At 43.1% G+C, this 19,594-nt stretch overlaps 1 protein-coding gene across 6 annotated transcripts in view; it reads left to right on the top strand.

The window, feature by feature from the left end:
* Positions 1-19,594, top strand: part of LOC311440345 (uncharacterized protein) — a 124,067-nt gene that overhangs the window by 54,299 nt on the left and 50,174 nt on the right. For 2 of the 6 annotated variants that reach the window (XR_014695349.1, XR_014695350.1), the window contains one exon: positions 15,321-15,712. The exons of the other annotated variants lie outside the window; for them this stretch is intronic. The gene's annotated coding sequence lies outside the window, so the exon portion shown is untranslated. Of the gene's footprint in view, positions 1-15,320; positions 15,713-19,594 lie in introns of those variants that run through there. 6 annotated transcript variants of the gene reach the window in all.

The raw sequence follows: 19,594 nt of genomic DNA, 5'->3' as shown, positions 1-19,594 counted from the left end.
TTACTTGAGCTCTAAGTCCTTCTCTTCATTAGTTGTTCTGGTTGCCTTTTTTAATTTGTCTATTTTAATAATAAACCTGCTGCTGACAGTATATCTATGTCCTTGGTCTTTATAATGTCATCGCTTTGTTTGCATCATGCAATTCATTATCCAAGAATCATAAAATGGCTCGGGTTGGAAGGGACCTCAAAGGTCATCTTACTCCACCCCCCTGCCATAGACAGGGACGTCACCCACTAGATCAGGCTGGCCAAGGCTCCATCCATCCTGGCCTTGAACACTTCCAGGGACAGAAGTCAACAGCTTCACCCTTATAGTGAAAAATTTCCTCCTGAAGTCTAATCTAAATCTATCCTCTTCTAGTTTAGGCCATGTCCCTTTGTCCTAACATTATCTACCCGAGTAAAGAGTCCTCCTACAGAGTACTCTAAGAGGACTCTAAGAGATCTCTATGTAAGATCTCTTGAAGTACTGAAAGGTCAAAAGGAGCTCTCCCTAGAGCATTCTCTTGGCCAGGCTCTCATGTCTTCAACATCCCCAGCTCTCTCAACGTTTCTTCACAGGAGAGGTGCTCCAGCCTTCTGATCATCTTTGTAGCCCTCCTCTGAGACCCACTCTAGCAGATCAACATTCTCCTTGTAGTAGTAGTACTTCTTGCAGTACTCTTCCCTCACAAGGGCAGAGCAGAGGGGGATGATCACCCCCTTCACCCTGCTGGTCACACCTCTGTTGATGCAGCCCAGGATGCAGCTGGCCTTCTGGGCTGCAAGTGGCCACTGCTGGCTCATGTTGAGCCTTTCTTCCACTGTTATGGATCCTTCCTTCTTTTTTGGGAGGCTTGGGGATGGCCTACAAGTGCGCTAAAATCTGAGCTTATTGGGAGAAGAATGCCGTTTGCCCTGTCCTTGCCACTGCAGCAGCATTCAAGCAAGCAGAATCTCTGCCACAGGGAAGGATGAACGGGGCTTAAGGGAAAGCAGCAGCTTTCCCCAGGTAAAGCCCTGAAAGGAGATGCGAAGGCAGGGCCAAGCAGTGTGACACCCTTGTGCGGAGGTGAAGGTCACCCTCCAGGTGACCCTCTCCCTGGGCAGAAAGGAAAGCAGTGCTGTTCTGCAGTGATTAACATACCACACTCTTTCTTTAAGAACCTCCTGGCTCTTTTTACTCTGCCATCATTTTAGCATGCGTAATCTTAGCAGTGGAGGTATTGTGAGAATTGGTAAGTCAGGTGTTATGCAGAGAAGGGCTGCAGAGCACCAATCTGATTTCCACCACTAGGTAAAAGCTATTCATTTTCCTCGGTGTAATTACACTGATTTCAGACAGCGTTGCAACATGCTTACGTAAAAGCCGGGCATCCTCTTTCATGGTCTCACGCCTACCTGTACTGTTGTGCTGCGTTACTTCTGTTTAGTGATCTTTCTTAAAATTTCCTTCCGGTACCACTTACGCTTGTCTGTGTGCAAAGGAGAACTCTCTCTGCAGCTTCTCCTATTTTATACTGACATAGAAATCATCTGTTTCAGTTTCTCCTGTGCCAGGAGCAATAATTACTTAAGAGGTCTTCAGGTTTCTACCTAGGTGGTGTCTCAGTTTCTATTTTCAGTTTGCTTCTGGGTTTCCGCTTCCACTGAAGTGGATGGTGGCAAATACGAAGAATCTGTGCCGGAATCTGTGCATAAGTCTTAAAAAAAATTGTCTTGGTTTGTTCTTTGCAGTTAATGTAATGCTGCCCAAGTTTTGGTACCTTTATCTTTGGCTTCTGGTATTGTTTTTAGAAAATGGATCTGAATGAATTTTGATACTTCAGTATAATTGTCTGTTTGCTCCATAACTGCTTGGCTGGGGGGTTTTGAAACATCAGGTGTGACAAAAGCTTTCCCAGCCTGAGGCATGGCTAGTTACAAAAAGCAGAGCCTATAAGGGTTTGTCACAAACCCACAGACTATGCTTCAGTTAACTGAGGTTTGTTGGGTCTCCAAGTTTTGAATGAAGAAGCAGCAGTTGGACCATTTATTGCATTCAGAAACTTGCTGGCTTTTGAAACAACTGACTTCACGTGGTCACCAAAGGGCCCGGCAACCAGTAAGGAAGTGACTGCAAATCTTCCCAGTTCCATTCTGTTTTACTAGGCCAGTGGCTATCAAAGTTTTTGCTATCCTTGTCCCACAAGTTTTCCTGTGGAACACCACTGTACTCTCACTTGAAGCTGACATTTTTTGTAAATGTCAAGGTTTAATGTTGTTCCAAAGGCCATCTGCAGAGCTCCTTTGATAGAGTTTCCTACATCCCTGTCTATTGTCATTCTGGGTTTTTGTTCCACCTCATGCAGAGCGTGGTGAGAGAAGCGATGGTAGAAAGCTGTGGATGTCAGTGTGGTGAAGCTGAAGGCTGGGTGCATTTTTCTGTTTGGTGGTAAAACTCTGTGTGGGTGGCTTATCCTGCATCTGTGGTTCTCCAATATCTGCTTTCCAGAGAAGGTTTTCCTATTCTTGTGTAATAAGGAAGGAAGCCTGGCAGTGCAAAGTGGGATGTGCTTCTGCTTTCTATCTGGGCAGAAGTCCAGGAGAATGGGAACAAATGTCCCCAGGAAGACCAGTCCTGCCACAAACTCGCCAGCAGCCAAGCACCTCCTGGTGCTGTCTAAATAGGAAGCTGAGACTTCTCCTGGGACTTCTGAGTCACAAATACCAAGCGTAGGAAAAGAGGAGGTGGGGCTGCTGTGCCTACCCCCCCTTTTTTCTGTCTGTCCATCCATCCAGCTATCTCCTCCAGGTTCAAGGAGTGCTACCAGGGATAATCAGCTAGTGGCTAGCAGTCACACCACTGTGCCTCAAATCCAAGCAAGGGTAAATCTAGAAACCACGTGGAATAGAAAGGTGGCATGAATATTCAAACATCCCGTATCTGGACCTAGTCACAGATGAAAAGTTGAAATGAAACATGGAAAAAAAACAGGTCGTGGAAGGAAAATTTTGCCTTCCTCATAAACAGAAGGAGAACAGTTCTAGAGGAAGTGGAAATGCTGTACATGAAAGAGGTTGTGTAGGTTGACGTATGACCCAAATAATGAAGGCTTGTTCTCAGCTTTCAGTAAGGATGGTGTATGAAGTTAATGTTGTAGTCTGTATAAAAAATACAACTATGGTAAGGGAAAGTCAACATCTGGAATGGAAGCTTCTCAGTATGAAAATGTTATGGCCCTTAAGTAATCTTTTTCTTTGATTACTGAATTGGCATGTGAAATTGCAGATTGCTTTGAAATGATTTTTCTTCAAATCTGGGGACAGAGAGGTAGTAGATACAATACCCACCTTCAGAACCGGGCGGAAAAAAAAATCCAGAAATTTACATACTTCGTAGCTTTCTGCTGAAAAGTCTTAAAATGCAAGAGGAAGGATAGCTGAGGATTAGAAGGCAGTGAAAAGGGGATAAAGATTTTTTTTTCTGTTTTTCTCTCACCAAGTATGTCTTTTCAGAGGTAATTTAGTACATTTTGTTAATGATAACTTATTTCTTAGGAAGTGTAATAATCAAAAATAAAGTAAAACACAGATCCATAACCCCATAAGAATCTATTCCTTCGTGGTGGAAATGATAATGGAAATTACAAGATAAAGGTGGACTAAGCTAAAGAGAGGAGTATTTTTGGATGACAAATGGTGTCAGAGCTAGGACTGACCCTGTTTAATATTTTTCTTGATTATGTAGATATTTGGATGTGTCTTTTGAAGGCAGCACAAAGCTGGGATTCATATAACTGTGGAAGGTTGATTTCTCTTACAGGAAAAAAAAAAAAAAAGAAGATCTTTTGAACTGAGGATTGAAAAGCAGTAGCATGAAGTGATGAAGTGCAAAGCTGATTTTTAGGAGAAAGGGAGAAAAAACTGTTGCAATACCCTTGTAAATTGTTCCTTAGAGAGGGCGGAGGAAGACATAGAAGGATGCTTTGTCAGTGTAAATGTGATTCAGCTGTAAGAGAGCTTTAAAAGACTGTGGGCTGCATTGCATCAGACCTTAAATTCCTAGCAGAGACAAACATTAGTGCAGTTATAGAAGCCACTTTTAAAACCCCATTTAACGTATTGGGTACAGTTTTGATCCCTGCCATTTAAAACAAACATAAACTAGAAAAGGGCAAAGGGACTCCTCAGACTGTTGAGGTCAGCCTTCGTGAATTGATTCCTGTCAAAAAAGAGTAGTTTGTTTAAACTAGCAGTTAGTGTATTTGCCTAATATGAATCATAAGCTGTATTTCTTACTGAATATGTGTAGTGGGAGACTACTCGAGTATAACAGAGTCCAAGACAAATTAATTATGATTAGGTAAAGCTGAAAAGTGCTGAAAACTTTGTAACCATTCTGAACAGCTTTGTGTGGCTTGTGGGACTGCTTCTATATGGAATTTGAGGAGGAGATCATCCAAGAATAATCTTAGAATAAAGGGTAGAAATCTTAATAGTACAGGTCCTTGGTGCCCGACCTGTAGCATTGGGTATAGTAAGGAACTGATGGAGAGCATTTAACAGCCGTTGATCTAATATTAATGTTCTGCCACTGCTCTGGGATTCTCCTTGTCATCTACCAAGATCAGGAAGTTTTTCTATCTGGTGCAAACTGAACTCTGCATTTGTGGTTTTCGCCTTGCTCTGACATGTCAGATACAGGTGACAACAGGAGTCAAGAGAGCACACAAGGTGTGCTGGCTCTTTTGCTGGCATCAGTTGCTCTGATGCACTACTGGCCAAGCACATGGCCAGATTTCTGAAGAGGAAGGAACTTTTTCCCTCTGAGACTGTCAGTGACTGTGGTATGCAGCATAGCCTTCTTCCCTCCACCAACAGGGAGTTTTGCCTAAAGAATTGCTTTTATTGTCAAGCAAATAGAAAACATTTTTGTTTTGCTTCTAAGCATCTGTTACATGGTTGGGAACTGAGGTTGGTTACCTAGAATGAAATTTAATAACACGAAGTATGAGGCTACCCTTTTGGAAGCTAATAATAGGAATTGTTGCTGTTTCTTCAACATTCACCTTCTGGAAATGGTAGAAGAGTAGGACTTCTGTCTGTTAAAGGAGTAATGCAACTGCAGGGGAAACACTGGCTTCATCAAATGCAGTCTCCGTTTGAGAGTGTTTCTTGTTTTCCACTTTGTTTTTTTCCTGAGAAAGAGGACATCTGAGGCAATGCTGAAATGTTTTGTACGTTACTACATTTTGCAAATATTTATTTCACCTAGGAATAGAAAATAAATTAGCTTACACACTCTGAAAAACTTTGTCACTATCCTGAAGGTTTTCAGTTTGTACTCAATGTACTTTCCCAGATGCAGAACTTGCTAACCTGGTAAATAGATTTCAAGAAAAGCAGCATTTCAAGAAGGGAGCCCCAGTCGTGCTGTCTTAAGCAGATGATTAAGAGTGGGTTTGAATTATTGTCCTCGTGGTTTATTGTACGTGTTTACAAAAATGCTTTTTTTTTGTGCCTTTCAGTGTGACTAACTGTCTTATTGCAATATATGGAATTGTTGGCACAGGGATTAAAAATAATCATAACAAATTGCGCAGGACTGACTGTTGTGCAATAATACAGACAGGCATGAACAGACAAACTTCCAACCTTCTCTAGGCTTTTTATCAATGTCGCTAAAACTTTACTTAAGAAAGGGAATGAGATAATCAGTTTTGTCCCATTCCCATTGGACACAACCTTTCCATACTTTGAAGTGTCTCATAGAAACAAAAATGGCGACAATGAAATTTAAATCATCTTATTGCTCAGACACACGTGGGGAAAATGCTGCTTTTCTGACTAAGAATTTGTGCACATTTTTATGACCATGTAAAGTATAACACAGCTTGAGTATTCAGCCCAGAGATGTACAGAGACATTGTGTTGTGCCCTAAACCACAGGAGAGCAAAGGCAATGCTGGGAATAGAACCAAGATTCTCCAAGGCTTGCTGTAGCGCCTCTGTCAAGAAAGCATTAAGCTTAGACTTCTGTGGGAAAAGAAAACAAAAATGCTTGCAGCTGTTACAGGCTTGAGCTATGCACGTGTTTCTGGGGTCTTTTATGTAGTATTCTGCACCTCTGAAAGAAAACTAAGCACTTGGAAAGACAGGTACTTTTTTAACTCTTAATTCTAAAGTCTGGTGTACTAAGCAGAGAAAAGCCTCTTCCCTGTACCTGTCCTGAAGATATGCCCAAGTCTGCTGTCTGTTCTTCCTGCTGCTCTCCTTCCCAGCGTCTTGCACTCCTATCCTAGGGTACCCTGAAGCACGTGCAGAAATGCTTACTGGTTTCTGCTCAGCATCAGGTATTCCCAGCTAGAAAAGCAAGCTCTGGGGAGGACTGGGGAGGACTCCAGCAACAGACAGGCATAAGAGAGCTTGGAGAAGGTAGCACTGGGATGAAAAAGAAATGCATCTGGCTCCCAGATGCATCAGATCTGCTGGGTAAGTCACTGAGGGCATGCCTACACGAGTGTCACGTTTACTCCGTGCAGGTCTCCAGCTGGCCAATACACTGCACCATGCCTTGTAAGGAAAGGTAGAGATTGTGCTGGGCTGGAGCTGAGGCACAAATATAAGTGTCCACAACCACATGCAGACATGACCAGTTTATCTCTCAGCAAGCTTCAGCTGCAGGGGAGGACATTTCCCTATGTTCATCTAACAGCTTTCAAAATGAAGCTGATGTCAACCTGTGTAAGTTAGCACAGCTCTGCTGAGGCTGTCCTGTGAGGACTTGGTCCTACACATTGAAAGTACTGGGATTTTTAGGTCGAAATCTGTCTCAAAAACAGTGGTCATACCAGCCAAAAAGAGGATTCTTTGTATGATCTTGCTGCTGGTCCCTAATCAAGTACTCTGTGTATGTGGCTAGCAGTACTGGAAAGAAAGCTTCAAGCCACACACACAGATGCAATAACCTTGTCCTGAGATGCACATCTCACAGATTCAGAAATCAGCTCTTAGGAATTTATGGGTATCTCAGCAGTAGGGATGGATAAAGCCATTGCTTTATCATCAGCATCTGCCAGGTCCTCTTGATGATACTTTTGTTATTAGCCCAAACGACTTTTTAGGATGATGCATTGCTACAGTTATAAACACCCCAAACTTAAAAGCTTTAACGCTGGTAATTTGTATTTGGTGCACTTGGGGGATCAGAAAGCAGGATGGAACAGTGAATTTAGTCACGTTTACTTGATATTGTGCCAGAGCCACCACCCTTTTTAAAATAAAACCAAACAAATGCTCTGAAAAGGCTTAAGAGTACAAGGTGATTTCCAATAAGCTTCAGTTTTGTTCTTTTTTATTATTATTCCATCTCTTTCGTGTGCTGTTTTATAATCATAAGTTAGTCATTACATTACAGGGTGTGAAGTATTTGAGATGTTTTCCAGGTTCATGCTGAACAAACTAAAGATCTGAGTTTTAAATATAGAAAGCTTTCTATTTTGAAGTGCAGTATGTTTTTCTTTCAGACCAGTTCAAGTGTCTCACTGTCACTCATGCTGTTTTGATGTTGTTACATATTTTGGTCATAGACTTTCATAAGCAAAAGGAGCTGATCATTTGTGAAGTTTTGGTGGTCTCTGATTCTCAAGTGTGGTTTCAGAGAAGCTGTAGAGTAATGAAAGAAGGAACGTAACAAATCCTTTCTCAACAGGATCTGAAAGGGGATCCACACAGGGTATCTTGCTGAAGTTGCTAATTCCTCTGTGTGCCTCAAGCAGTAAACCTTGTTCTGAGAATAGAACTCTGACATAAATGAAACGCAGATAACTGAAAGGATACCTGTGCTAACGTTCATGCAAATAGGGGGCTGCAAGCAAAAAAGCCTCCCTGCAGGAGTAACTGCTCCTAGCTGTGCTCTTTCAGTCCAAGTGAGCATGAGAACCTGCAGGGGTCAAAAGTCCAGTCCTCCTTGTCACTGGAAGTCATGCTCCAAAAGTTATTCCGGTCAGTGCTGCAGCAATGTGTGTGTGGTTCATAGCCACATTGTGTTGGAGAAGTACTTCCACACTCTATTCAGTTGTTTCAAATTACTGTGGTCTCTGGTAATTAATGAAAACAAGCATTAAGCCCCAGCCTGTCCTGTCATAATGAATGGTGAATTTTTTGGTCAAGTTTCTGTCTGTAGCAGTATTCTCTGAAATGCTCGCTCTAGGGCTGGTGCAGGGAAGGAAGGAGGAAAACTTTTGACAAATGATGTAAGAAATAGTCTGACAAAGAAGGATTCTGCTTGACCAGGGAGTGGGTATTTTTGGAGTAGAGGAAGCTGTTGCAACAAGGACAGACTCTGTTTAAACCGCAAGTGATACGGGCTCCTGCCACTTCAAGTCCAGAAAAACGTCAGCCACAAGCCTTCCCGACCAAAGAACAGGGAGAATTAATTCCCAGGTAGCAAAGCACGTAAGTTTCAAAATGATGCAGCCACTACTGATGAAGACACAAATTATGACCCCAAGAAAAGGGCAGAGGATTGCAAGTCAAACAGGAAAAACAAAATGGATGGGACCAACAAAGTTCTGTTTAAGTGAGGCACTGGAAAGAGAACAAAACCAATGGTACAGCTCTTTCTGCGACAGCTGTGCTCATGCTACATGTATCAGAATTCTGATGGATGAAAGAAATTTGATGGTATTTCTGTTGAAATCATGACAGTAAGTAAGAGGGAGAGCAAGATATTCTGTTAGGAAGTGAAAGTATGTATATTAAAGATTATGAATGTTATATTTCCCTAAAATACTTGCAGAAGTCAACTTAGAGTCTAACCAGGTGAATGAACCAGGAATTTCAGCAGTATGACGGAATCCCATGGATTAAAATTCCAGACCCAGATAGGAGAAATACAGCTCAGTGTCTGTATTAATGAGTGCCTCAACTGGATGACTACTCCGACTGTGATACACCACAGGAGGTCACCGAGGCTGCAAGAGCAGGAAATGCTGTAGTAATGGAAGACTTCCTCCACCTCTCCCTTTTCTCCACACCCACAGATCTGGCAAGTGTCTTATCAAGACGTGATGGACAGAAGAGATTTTGAGATACAATTAGTGGCAGATCCCTAGAGGAGCTGGCAAGGAAGCCCCCAAGAGGCAGTAAAGTCCCTTCATTTTTCCCAGCATGACAGACCCCAGGCTGTAACCCAAGAGCCGTTCTGCACCAACAGTTACACTGCACACTCAGCATTCTTGCAGGAGTGATGAAAGACAAACGTAAAAACCCTCCATATTCACAAATGCAGTCAGCTTCAAAAAGGGAAACCACCTAAAAATGAGGAAGCTTGCTGGAAAAACAACAACAAAGGAGGAGGTAACAGAGTTGACCTTTCCAGGAAGAATGGGCATGAGGGCCCAATATGAGAGGCTCTGAGCCAAAGTGTGTCACCCATGCACAGCCAAGGAGGAGTCAAAGTAAGCAGCTGGCTGAGGAGAAGAGTCATGTTCTTGAACTCTGGCAAGTTACTTGTAAAATACAAGGCTGATCAAAGAATCTGAGGAGCAGTCCTGTCCATTTCTTAAGCACTTCTAGAGAACTGCTACCTGTTTGGGTAGGGGCTGCTCAGTACCAGAAAAGCACCCAGAGGTGCTTAGGTCACAGCAGAAAAGCTAAACCAATTGTGTGCCTTTGCATTTTATGTGGGAGGAACAGGCGTGTTTTCCCAGCTGGTGTGCGTAAGAGCTTCTGCTTAGCAGAAAGGTGTGGGACAAACAGGTCAAGAGAGCAGTAGCAAATCACCAAGATCAAGTACTGCCACAACAGAGTCCTGAAAGAAGCTAACTCCAGCTGCCTGCAGTGGCTGGTTAACTTCTCTGACAACCACCTTGGGGCCTGAGATCCCAAAAGTTGACAGACATGAGACCATCCCTCTGGGAAGGGATCCCAGGGTGGATGTGGAGAGCCAGTGGCCAGCAGAGACCCGCCCTGAGCTCTTCAGTTGGAGCTAAAAGCTGAGTTACTGGGCAGCAACCCTGGAAGTATAATACATTGGGCAAGAGTTGACTATCAACTATTTGACTTTTTGACTATTGACTTTTCCAAAAGGACATTCTGCTTCTCAAGCCTGTTGAAGAGGAAAGACGAGGAAGCCCATGGATAAGAGAGAGAGTCAGAGATGCATCCTAGTTAGCTTTCAGAGTCCCTTTTTCAAAGCAGGTGTCTGAGGTGTGTTTGTCCTGCCATTTCTCTCCAGTTTGGTCACTGCTGGCAGAGAGATGCTGAACAAGGAACCTCCATGAGCCATTATCTAAACGTGACGCACAGGGCTCATGGGTCTGGTGCCCCACTGAGGTTTTTTGAGAGAGTTTCTATGAGGAGCTGATTTTTTTTTTGGAGTAGCTGAGGTATTTTGAGAGTGATTTCTCAGGGAATGATCACCCACATTCTTCTGATGGTGGATCAGCTCTTCTGGAAATTGAAGAGAGACCACTAAAGGGGTAGGGGATTGTTTGGTGTGGCATTGGATTGTTTATAGAAGAGTGTTTTTTGTAGTTTGTTTTTCTTTAGTATTTTGACTTAAAATTTCCATCTTATTTCTAGTTGCTTTAAATTAGGGGTTTAGCAGAAGGCGGGCTCTAAGACTGGATTTTTACTTTGTATGTGAATTAATGTGCATATTTAGAGGTAAAGAGCACAAGCATTGTTGTTTTAGATAGAGACCTCCTTAAACACAGCTAATGGTGCAGACCTATAGTCTGACATAGTCTGAACACAGTAGATGGAAACACTGGGAGGCACGTAGGGTTGCACAGGAAAGCGGGATGCTGGTGAGACAGTGCTCCTTAGCAGCTTTGTGGTAACTCACAGCACCTGGCTGGTGTGTGTGGTCAAAGAAAAATGTGTGTAGAGAGAAGTCCTTGCAGATACTCACAATTTTGCACAGTTCAATTGGAATATACCCAATTCTTCTCTTTTTTTTTTTTAAATAAATGCTGAGTAGGCAGGTTTTTCTGCACAAAAATTCTACTTGTAAAATATATCAAATGAATATTAACATCAGTTATTCTGTACTGCCAAAGAATTGAAGATTAACAGTAGCAATGGCCAATGTCCATGCATTCAAAGAAAGGCAAAAATCTCTTTAAATACCTTAGATTGCACCTACATCATTAAATTACTGTAAAGATTGGTTGGTTTGGCGTTAGTGAAGCAGGAATCTCTGCATTGGAACTACCTCCACAGCTTTGGTTTGGTCACCTCTGTGTAGAAATCAGGGCAAGCATTTATTCACTGATCATATTTCACTCCCTAGCTACATGCTCCAGAACCTCCTAGCCTTCTTCAGGGCTAACAATGCTCCTTAATATCTATTTGCTGTGTTATCTATTACATTTATATTACTGTTGTTGTTAGAGTGCTTAGTATTGTAAGCCAGGGAATGGGTGCAAAATGACTTTCTTGTAATCTGCAGCTCTGGATACTTATAACTCTAAAGATCAAAGTCCAGCATCTCAAGTCAAAGAATAAGGAAGATATAATTAGAAGCCACTTTTAAATGGTTTGGCTTGTTATTTGCCTAATGTCACACGAAAGTGCTGTTTACAGAAAGAGGGACAAAACTAAAGTTGTCAAATTGTCTTAGGTCATCTGTCTGTGAGGCTGCTGTCTGTCAGCTTGCAGTCATCTCTTCTGTGCCCTTATAAGTCTCAGTTTCTCCAACATATACATCATAAAATCAGAGCTCAGACAGAAGAGGTCTTCCTTTTAAAGAATCAGATCAACCCCTGATGGATATATTTGTGTGGAAAAAATGAGCTGTGAGAATGTGCCATGTCATGTCTTAGCGTACGCAAAAATAGCTTGAATAATAATCAGCATTTGCAAATTTGTTATATTCTGATATGTCCTAACTTTTGTCACTTGGCCTAGTGACATGAAGATACTGTCATTTAAAAAGTTTTCTTTGTGCCCTTCTGCTAATGGTGAAGGAAAAGAGGCAAAACAGACTCAGGTCGTGAAACATTAAATAAATAGAAATAAGGTGTCAAAACCCCAAAGAGTACCCCTGAAAGTTTTGCTGTGCCATGTTCTGGAGTGCAGTCTTGTGCACCTCTGAAATGGAGGTGCCTCAAACTGTACTTGGGATCGTTCTTGGGAAGGACTGCTCTGCATTGCTCCCTGGCAGTCCCAGGCAGGGAAGTGCTCACCTCCTTGGTGCCAGCTTCTCCAGTAGGCTTCATCCAGTTGGTAGTTTGGGGATTTTAAGAGAAGAAACTGAAGAAGTGAAGAGACTCTACTCTGGGAAGGGTACGTGCCATGGACTACACCCATGGCTGTAGTCCATGGCAAAAGGTGGGCAGGAAATCCCCATCAAGGTATGTCTCCAGTTCAGTATTTTTCCTGATCTCTGTGCGTCTGTTGCCAATGCTGAGCAGCCACAGGCATTTAGAATAAATGATTGTCGTCTTTAAATAACTTTCCAGGGAAAAAATGTGAGGTAGACTTACTGAATCCGCAGTTTGTGTGCTTTGCTCATAATATTTTTCCCAACAGAAAGCAGACCCAAACACATGCTTAAGTAGGAGGAAAATCTGGGAAGCTCTTACTCCTTATTCCAAACACACAGCCCCAGCAGAGCATTCATAAACTGATAAAATTACAACATGAAGATGAAAAGGCGTCCCAAGCACTCCTGTGAAGGGACAAATCATCTGAATGCCCTTATCACAGGCAATTTGGGTCTTCTCAGAACAGATACAAATTTCAACTCTACACTTTCAGAATGCCACAGTGAGTGGCCTGAATGTCACACTTCATGGAAGACGTGTCCTATGTTGCTTAGTGCTTATCAGAGAGGGATCTGATGCTAAGCCGGACACCCTACAAGCTCTGCAGCAGGGTTCTGCAGGGATCACATCTTCTGTGTGTTCCTGTCCGCTACTGAAAAGTGGGCATCCAAGTTCTTTGCGTGACCCCAGATTTTCCTCCATCTCCCACCAAGTGAGATGAAAGTTAGTTGTCCAGGTCTTTGAGTCCAAGGTGGATAAATGGTGAAAAATTATGATCATGTTCTTAAAGTCCTTGTTCAGGAATCAAGACTGGTACTGTAATCCCAGATCTGTTTGAGACTCATCTGACTTTGTGCCAGTCACTTAACCACTTTGCACTTGGTTTCCATGCAAGCTGTGATAGTGAATTCTCTTTTTTCAGTACTAAGTGTGAATTTGGGATAGGGAGTTCATGGTTGTGCAGACCAGGTACCACGTGCCCTTTCACTAAAATCGCATTAATAAACAGCAAGTGGTGGGATAACGAGTTGGCATCGGGCACGCTGTGTAAGGGACAGGCTGCCCACAAAACAAGCTCCCTGCAGGCACATCAGGGTCTGTCCCACCAGGGCTATCTAAAAAGTGAGCTGGTAGACCTACCTGAGTGAGACTTCAGCTACCTGCTCACCCAGAAGGCAGAGATAAGGTAAACTCCACTCGTGGAATAAGAGTTTTCTGAGCACTCCTTGATAAAACGTTTGCTGGGTCTCCATGATGTTATGCTAAAAGCATCGGTCTTAGTTCCTCTGGGTGGGGCTATGACAGCTGCGTTGTTCTGTGCCAAAATGGCTGTAGGTTTCCCACAGGATCCCAGGAAAAAACATTGAAGTAATCTGGACTGTATTTTTATTGCACTCCTTTGCTTATCTAATTAGCAGTCACATATTAATAAACAATTTTGTGTAGCCTTTGCCCTGAGAGGCATGCTTAAATCCCTGCTCACAGTAAAATTATCCAAATCAAACGTCAAGACGAAGTTTGGGATGATCATTGCTAAGGGCAGAGTGGTGTCCTCAGCCCCCGCATATTAAAAGGACAGATGATTAAGCAGGTCATCTTGTTGTCTTGGTTTAATATCCTCAGCAGTTTCCCCCACTTATGGAGGAGTTACTATAAACAGGTAAAAATAAATAGTTTATATTTCCCCTCCTAAATAGTATCAGAAAATAACTGAGCTTGTGTTTTTACTGCAATGGCTTTCGTGCAATCATCTTCATCACATAAATAAAAATGCTATATAAAAAAACATGTACGTAAGCATGTTGACAGCCAGGAAAATAATTCCTCAGTAAAATTCTTATATATTTTGATCAATGAAAACAAATTGTTTCACTTATTCTGATAAGTGACTTTATAAGGTAGTCTGCAATAGCTTTGTTCTATTATTGTGTTTGTTGAAATGTTTAATATGCAAAAATCCTAATGTCTTTTTTATTTTTTTTTTATTATTATTTTTTTTTTCACTGTGAAGCCTTGTGGATGGGGAAATAAGCAAGCTATAAAATTGGGAATCAGAAGCATCTGATTTCGTTGATTCCTGCTGTGTAAATACTAATGTTCTTCAGCCACTTTGTGTTCATTCACTTAAAAAATACCACAAAAAAAAAAATACCACAGAGCTTTGAGCTGGCATGAGTATGTGGTGCTCCCTAGATTAATTACTTCCCTGCTTCTTCCATCCACTCTTTGGCGTGTGTTGGTGTTGGCTCTGTGGTTCACACATGCTTACTTCCCTCCTTACTCTCAGAGAGGTAAATAAGACACCTGGGAGTGTAAGTATGGGAGAATATAGGTCTGACTGTGAGACGTAGGGTCGGAGCAGGGTGACTGAGAATCATTTGAAACCTCCAGCAGCTCAAAGCTTCTCCAGTGGGGCAGGATGACAATTCCTCGCAGGGTTTTTATTGCAGGTGTGGCAACAGAAGGAATTGCTACTGAAATCATTGTGGTCATTGCTGTTAAGTCATCTGTCTTCAGACTGTAATGCAGGCGTCACTGAGTGTTGTGTTTTACAATAGATGGACAGCTTCCTGCTCCCAGTGCTATGGGATTCTGCACATAAGTCTTAAATGTTTGTCCTGTACTGTCCTGAGAGGTAATTCTGACCTAGAGTTTGCAGATGGTTACTTTGATCTACCATACCATTTTGCTTGAATAGCCAAAGGAAATCCCATGCCAAAACAAACAAAAATCCACCAATAACAGTTTACAATAAAGTATGTGGCTGGATTAGTTTTTAGTACAGATTGTTGGCAACACGTGGGAAGTCAGCTCCGAGTACCAATCCCTTCTGAAAAACAGGGTTTGAAAGAAAGATCCAAGCTGCAGTTGCCTACTCCAAAGCTTTGACCATGCCCCTAGTGGAAAGCATTCAGCCATCTCTCATTCTCCATTGTGTAGTGAGCGATTTTCTAGGTTTTTCTTGTGCCAAACGAGACTTGTTACAGATTCACTCCCAGTTTCCATCCCCGCTAGTTGTCTCATAGCCTATTTTCAAAAAAGTACTTAAACGCATGCCTAAATAAACATCTCTGCTTTTCAGGAAGATGCTTGAAACACGCAGCTTGTGCACTGCATGCAGTAAGCTGTGCTTCTGCTTAGACCTTGGGCTGGCTGTTGAAGGAGGGAAGAAAAGCTGCAAAGAGGAGTTGCGTTATAGGCCTGCAGAAAGGGAGAGATCAATGAGCTGCTGTGCACCCACTCAGCGCCACTCAGGCGCTTTCTCAGATCAGAGACTTAAGTATTCCAGGAAAGCTGCCTAACATTTTAAGCAGGAGGATGCGGAGGCACAGCAGGATTCACTGGAACATGATTTGCTTCCTTGGGCATTCAAAGGCCCTCTCTTTACTTACAGTTTGGAGTGTTTGATCTCCCTCAAAATTCAGTGTTTCCCGTCACATCAGAGAGTGCCTATTCCTGCTCTGCTTCACTTACCACAAATGTGGGCTTGCTGCCTGCAAAAAAATGTCAAGGAAGGCCTCTCTCTTTCCTCTGGACACCAATTTCCTCATGTTGGAGAGAGATTTTGCATTTAAAGTTTGCATTAGTACTTTGGGAGAAGAACTGCACATAGAATTAACTTGATCTGGTAACATTTTTAAGATTTTAACTTGATGGATATCTAAAGTCATTGTTACTAATCCTCCTAGCTTCGAGCCACAAGTTCAGGGATTGGCTTTAGATCGGGAATTTGATTTTTTTTTTCCCCTAATGTTCAGCTCCAGCTGCACATTTCTGACTCACGTTTAAAGGAATTCAAGAAATGCCAGTCAGAAACATGAAACAAGACCTTCATAAGTACATGGGCTTGCTGAGATGAGCACAGAAATGCCCCAAACTGGAATCTGCTTGTTGTCTTCCCACCACCATGTCATATGATGCATCTTCCATGCATCTGAAATAGCCACAGTGTTTCCCATTTTAAGCCTCGTAACATGCTCCAAAACACTGTTTGGGCATGCCACAGCTAGGTGACAATCCTATCATAGTTTCAGTAAAACTTCACCTGTGTTTCTGGTATCTGGTGCTGTGGAAAAGCCACCAGCAAGGCTCATGATGAAAGCTTTGTGGCACAGCAGCGAGCTTTCAGCATCACAGGGGAGTTAGGATGAGGGAGGGAAAGGAGCAGTAGGAACTGGCCATGGAGGAGAGGGCATCAGCCAGCCAGACCTCATTTAAAGCTGGCAATGTTTGAAGTGCTTGAGATGTCCCAAAGCCTTCCAGTCACAAGGATGAGGGTGGGGGTGCTTGTAAGGGTGGAGCTTGGGAAAATTCTGTCTGCAGCAGCAAGAAGTTATCTTGAGATCACAGGATAAAGCGGCACCCAGCTCTCCCCTCTTATGCTCTACTGTAACAAAGCATATTGTAACCCTGTATTAGGAGTGAGTCATACCCCGGGGACTTCCTTTTAGTGGCTCTTCTGTGAATTGTTTACTTTGCAAGGAGAGGATGTGTTACTTCCAAATTGTTTCTACTGCTTTGGCAGTTTGCCAGAGGGACGGGCAGCTAGGTTGTTGGCCTGTGACAGCAAATGACCACTGCAGCTGCATGGCCGTATCGAGAGGCAGATTCTCCATCCCCACTCTGTGTCTGAGCCTTTGTGTTGTTTGTCCAAAAGCAAATGTGTCGTCTGCATTGTATGTGAAGGCTGTGCCAGCAGGCACTGGGAGCTGAGATGCTAAGGGGCCTTCACACGGTTCAGTGTTGCATCTCCAAGGGAAAAAAAAAAAAAAAGTCATTGGGTTCTTTCATCTCAAATGAGATGAAAGGTGGGATTTGCCAAATTTATGCAGGGAAGTCCATTCAATATATAAACCTATTTCAAAAGAACTGAAGTAGAAATGGGTTTCTGCTTCTCACCTTGCCAAAGCTCCGGGAACCCCAAGGGGGCCAAAGGAGAGTGCTCGCCCTGCTGGGCAGCCTGCTAATACTGCTGTGCCCTTAGTGATATGGTTTAGTGGAGGACTTGTTAGTGTTAGGCCAGAGGTTGGAGTAGACAATCTTGGAGGTCTCTTCCAACCTAGATGATTCTGTGATCTTTGCAGCATTTGGAAGCTTTCTTTGTCCAATTCTGGCACATTCTGACTGTGTTACCAGATTTTCTTCAAAAGAGGAAAAAAGTATTGAGAAAATCCAGATGTGGTGCTTCTGGGGTTTATTTCCTGAGCATTCGTATCGTTCCTTTTACTGTCCCCAGTGAGGATGTTTGCTTAAGGCCTTGCCCCGAGTCCTATGATTAATTTTCATCTCATCTTTCCTGGGCTTCCAGTGACCCTATGGAAATCATATCATCTTGTTGTGCCTTTCTTACCTCTCCCTAAAGTGCTGATAATACTTTCACCCCCTCTAGTATATATTTTGCTTATCAGGTTAAAATCTGTGATGACATGGGTTGTCTTTTCCTAGAAATGGGCACGAAATGCTCAGTGCAGTGGAGCCCTGAAGTGAGGAGGTACCAGCACACACCCAAACCTGGATGGGGATGGGGATTGATTCTTCCCAAAGCATCTACAAGCGCAGGCCTGTAGCACCTCTCGTGATGGGCGCAGCTTGTGGTGCCCCTGGGAGGGGAAGAGGCTGGGAGGCACAATGCAAACCCTTCTCTAAATCTGGAAAAGAGAGAAGGAAGCCAGAGTGCTGCTGCACAGCTGGGGCATGACTTGTCATCTGGGGCATCACTTGTCATCAGCAGCCTGGTGCCTATGAGTGTGTGGGCTGCACCGTTAAATCTCCACCCAGCTGAGAAACAAGAAGGGGAGACTTCCACGGGACCCTGTCTCTCTGAGATGATTTTTGGGAAATGTAACTGTAAAAACAGTTCTTACTCTGCAGGGATAGGAACAACGGAAACACTTCTCTGTAGGCGCTCTTGGTGGACTGTTAGCAGCAGCTTTGAACTTGCCAAGCACTCGTATTTAGAGTTAAAACAGGGTTTTTGTGCTAGGCTGGGATTTTCCCTGCAAAAATTTAATCGGGACAGTTCAGAAGTATAGGTTAGGTTGTTCAAAGGAAAAGGTGTTTCAGGGCACCCTGCTTCCATCAGCATCCTCCCTTCAGGACCAAGGCCAGCTTGCTCTGCTGCAGTGTCCTAAGCTGCGTTATCTTATTGGACCGATTTGCAGAACTCTTGAGGGGTGGAAGTTACAACGAAAATTAATGAGGGTTTGCTTACGTAATAGACACTACTCTGGAAAATCAAGACTTTAAGTCCTTTGCCTCAAGCAACCCACAACAGAGGCTGTCCTTTACCTTTCTTCCATGCTTGGGCTCCCTGTTTGTGGAGCATCAACCACTCATTTTCCCAGTCAGAAAGTTAACCTTCTTGTTGAGGCCCACACACGCATACCACGCAATGAGAGCAGGGCTTTAACCACCTGCCCTTCCGGCCTGCAAGACAAGGAGCAAGCAAAAGGTCCTGTGGTTTCTTGGTGAATAAGCAGGGTTGTCCTTCCCTCTGACAGTGTGTAGTAGGATTTCATGGGAGAGAAGAAAGATTTAATACAATCATGTGGTTAAAGGCGGCGCCACGGAGCAGCACAGGGAGCTTGCTCAGGGGCTGCATGACAGCCACCTTGCCTACATTTGGAGAGTTTCTTATTCTGGTGGTTAAAATTATGAACACACAACTCGCTTGGTTTGGATATAGGAAAAGGTTCTTTACCGAGAGGGTGGTCGGGCACTTAGCATGGCAGAATTCAAGAAGCATTTGGACAGTGCTCTCAGATGCAGGATTCGGGTTTTGCTGGTTCTGTGCAGAGCCAGGAGTTGGACTTGGTGATCCCTGTGGGTCCCTTCCAGATTGGGATATTCTATGATTCTGTGAACTGACTTTTCAATAATTGATTCTTTAAAGAAAAGGTAATGATGACTGTGTTCCTATCAAGTCTAAATCAGGTTTTGACGCACAGTTAATAAGGAAATCTGTAGATTTTCCATTGTAGATTTTCCATATGTAGATTTCCATACTGTTTAGCATCTGTACTGTGAACTCACCGGGTCTGCACATCTTGAGTTTCTCCTCTGCCCGCCCTTTCTGCAAGGCTGTTGCAGGCAGTGATGCTGGATTCAAACAGCTAAGAGCAGACCCTCTGTTCATAGCTCTTAAAATTTTGAGATCACTTGAGGTTGAAAACCCCATTGTGGTCTTCAGCTTTCTAGTGCTCCACTTTAACCCTCCGTCATCTTCTTACATTTCTGTCTTAGTTTCTGATAAATTATGGTGGACCCAAAAATCACAGCTTGAAAAAGTGTGCTTTGAGAAACTCAGTTACATGTCCAGTCTCTTTTGCTCAGCCACAGAGATTTCTTCTTTTCTGG

Source organism: Aythya ferina (assembly GCF_964211825.1).
Source record: "Aythya ferina genome assembly, chromosome: 8".
Classification (NCBI taxonomy): Eukaryota; Metazoa; Chordata; class Aves; order Anseriformes; family Anatidae; genus Aythya; species Aythya ferina.
The sequence above is the reverse complement of the archived record's forward strand: the minus strand, read 5'-3'. Positions and strand labels throughout refer to the sequence as shown.